The sequence below is a fragment of the Amblyomma mixtum genome, chromosome 3 (assembly GCF_055824585.1).
Source record: "Amblyomma mixtum isolate Tamu chromosome 3, ASM5582458v1, whole genome shotgun sequence".
In the NCBI taxonomy this organism is placed as follows: domain Eukaryota; kingdom Metazoa; phylum Arthropoda; class Arachnida; order Ixodida; family Ixodidae; genus Amblyomma; species Amblyomma mixtum.
In genome coordinates, this window is record NC_143014.1 from 211,039,534 (window position 1) to 211,043,049 (window position 3,516).

The 3,516-nt window shown below is 49.3% G+C and overlaps 1 pseudogene; it reads right to left on the reverse strand.

The window, feature by feature from the left end:
* Positions 1-1,564: 1,564 nt before the first annotated feature.
* LOC149353536 (uncharacterized) lies at positions 1,565-2,479 on the reverse strand (annotated as a pseudogene).
* Positions 2,480-3,516: the final 1,037 nt, after the last annotated feature.

Below are 3,516 nucleotides of genomic sequence, written 5' to 3' on the forward strand. Positions count from 1 at the left end.
GGACCATATCAACAGGCATTTTTCCTAGTAAGGAAACAAGAGGCTTATGGTTCGTTTCGAAGACTATGTCCCTACCTCTGAGGTATTCATCGAGTCTTTCGGCAGCCCAAGTCAAGGCTAACGCCTCCTTTTCTGTCTGCGCATAGCGCTCCTCAGTTTTCGTGAGGGAACGCGAGGCGAACGCTACTAAGCGTCGCTCAACGTTCCGTTGCGTTTGAGAAAGGACTGTGCCCAGGCCGAAAGGCGAAGCGTCTGCCGATAGAATCGTGACAAGGCGAGGGTCGTACAAAGCCATCCATTTCGCGGAGCAGATAAGAGATTTCACACTTTCGAACGCAGCGTTCTGCGCTGGGACCCATATCCAGGCCCTATCTTTACACAAAATTTCGTGCAAAGGAGCTGTAGTGTGAGCAAGGTGCGAAAAGAAGCGCCCTAAATGGTTTCTCATGCCCAGAAAGCTGCGCAATTCCGCTACATTGCTCGGTGGCTTCATTTCTTTCCCAGCATTTACCGTAGCTGGATCGGGTTGTACGCCTTCCTCACCAAGAAGATGACCTAAAAAAGTGAGCCTTTTAACGCCGAAGACAACTTGGATTTGTTTAACGTAGCATTGGATTCTGCCAACCTGGTCAAGACCTTTGCAAGTCTAGAATCATGTTGTTGCTTACTGTTTCCAAAGACTAAAATACCGTCCATTACCTTGACGACTTCAGGCATGCCTGCCAGGATTTCGGACATTCTTTTCTGGAAATACTCAGGTGCTGAAGTAATTCCGAAAGGTAACCTGGTGAAATAGTACCGCCTGAACGGAGTAATGAAGGTAGTAAATCCTCCGAAGCCTTGCTTAGGCGTACTTGATAGAAACCAGAATTTGCGTCCAGTTTAGAAAAAAGTTTTTCACCGGCTATAGAAGCTAGAGCTTGATCCACTGTGGGGAGGGCGAACTTCTCTCGCAGAACGCACTTATTCAGTTGTGTAGGGTGTACACAGATCGTGACATCCCCACTCGGCTTTACCACTGGTACTATACCGGCACACCACTCCGTAGGCCCGTCAACCGTACGAATAACGCCCATTCGCTCCATTTTTTCGAGTTCAAAGCGGACGCATTCCCTGAGCGGAATTGGAATTTTGCATGGAGCAGTTATAGCATACAGAACCGCGTCTGAGCGAAGCCGAATCTGATACTCTCCTGGCATTGCGCACAGGTTACTACAAACCTCGGGGCCTGGAACACTACCGATAGAACCCTTCTGCGCGACTGAATCGACAAACGTCACGGCTCCTAGTGCCTCCAGAGCGGGCAAACCGAGAAGAACACGTCGTAGCGGGCTGACGACATAACATGTTTGGCGAGAACGTTTCCTCTTCCAAGCGATTTCTGCCTCGAATTTGCGCAAAATATTCAGGCGTGAACCGCTCACGCCTGAGAAAACCTCGTTTGCTCTCGCTAACTTAACAGGGAGACCAGGAAAAGATGACGGAAGCACGGTAACTTCGGCCCCAGTATCAACTTTTGCAAACACTGGAACAGAGTTAACAAATACTTGAATGTATCGCGCTTTTACACCTGGCGTTCCAATCTCTCCCACAAAAAAATGTCCCGTCTGCGCGCTTGCACAGAAGAAACTCGTACCTTGCGTTGGTTGCCCGTGGAAGTCTTTTTGAGGCACGCTTTAGCAAAGTGTCCCTTTAATTACGCCGCAGTAATTACACTTAACTGTCCTCGCTGGGCAAAATGTTCGTGGATGCAGGGAGTTACCGCAGTAGGTGCAGCGTCCGTCATGACGCACTGAAGAGCTGGCGTTCCCGCGTTGAGTCTTTTTGTTACGTCCCACGGCGTCGACTGTTGCTGCGGAGCCAACTGTCACATTTTTACAGGCAAGAGGTACCCTCGAGGCTTGGTCTGCCGTGGAGTTGCGAAGGAGTTCCTGCTGGTGCTGAACCGTCTCTTTAAGGCGTGCTTTCGCAACTGCGGACGCAAGAGAAAGCTTAGTCTATCTGGAGCGACTCTGAAAGTTTTTCGTCTGTTACTCCGACGACGAACCTGTCTCTGATAAGTCGATGCTTAAATTCGCCAAAATCGCACCGTTCTGCTAAGAAATGCAACGCCGTTATGAACCGGTCTACTGACTCACCGGGCATTTGATGTCGCTTGTGAAAGCAAGCGCTCTCGTACACGACGTTGACCTCTTTTATGAAATATGTGTCGAATTTCTTCTTGACGACGTCGAAATTCTTCGAGTCCTCGTCCGAGAGACCGAAAGTGGCAAAATATCCCGAGTTTGCCGTCCCATAGAGTAGAGAAGCGTTCGTACCTGTGCTCCCTCTGAACGTTCGTTGAGGCCCGATGCAACGCGATAGTAATCGAAATGCTGAATCCATGCCGGCCACTCCGATGTATTGTCGAAGTCCAGCGGTGGTGGCTGTTGAAGGCCCGGAGCTGTGAAGATTTTGGCTCCGTCCATCTCTCGACGCTATGCTTCTCTCCCCGGTTCCAGCTAATACTTCTGAAACCATGTCGTAGCGGCGTCCGGCCGCTATCGGGGTGAGCGTTCCAACCGAGAGGAGACGCATCGAGAAGCAGCGAGGTCTGTGTCCAAGCCCAGAGCGAAAGACGCCAGTCTGTTTATTGTAGCCAAATATATACAGGCCCAATGACGTCACAGTTCTCACGTGACTCGAACCCAGACGCATGTCAGCACATTTCCTGCGTTGCTTTGGGAAAGGTTTTTCTTCTCTCCTGCGGTTGGGTTGAGTGTGAGGCGATGAAGGGAGCTGCGAAAACGCGCTGGCACTCGCTCGTCCTCGTTGAATTCGTGTTATACAGTTCTTTGCGCCTTTACTCGTGTTTCCTTGATCAATCCACGATCGAGGATGACATCGCCTTCTATGCGTACGTCGAGTGCAAGAATGTTGGAACCCTATCGTCCCTGTCTCAGTGATGAATGAGTTCGCTCCGTAAGACGTGAGTGGTGAACAGTAATATTTACTTACGTTTGAGAGCTGAAGGCCACGGCGGTGAAGGCGGATTTGATGACGGCGACGTCGTGCTGCTGGGACGTAAGTACGCATCTGAAATCACTCTGTTGCCTAAGTACTGCCTCCGTCTCGTTCATATGCTCGGCATCAACAGAAACTTTCTAACTGTTCAGTGTCCTTTTAGCTAGCAATTTGTAGATTGCACTGGGTAGAGAGATGAAATACCGCAAAATTGTCTTTCAGTTACATAGGGAAATTGCTTGACCTTCATGTTAACATGAATAAATTAGTTTTAGGGTTTGTATTCTTTTATTTTAGAGAGGCGTATGGTGTATATCTGCGAGAGAAATCAGCGACAAGCATCCTGAGGGGGAGCGGCTCAAGGCCCTGAACAAACATCACGCATCGCATCGATGCTGCGGAATGTGCCGCAAATAAATGAGGATGACCATGCATGCATTGAAATCGTCCGAGCAACCTGTTAATACACCAGCAATGTTACGACACTGATTTGCAAAACATTATTAATTCAAA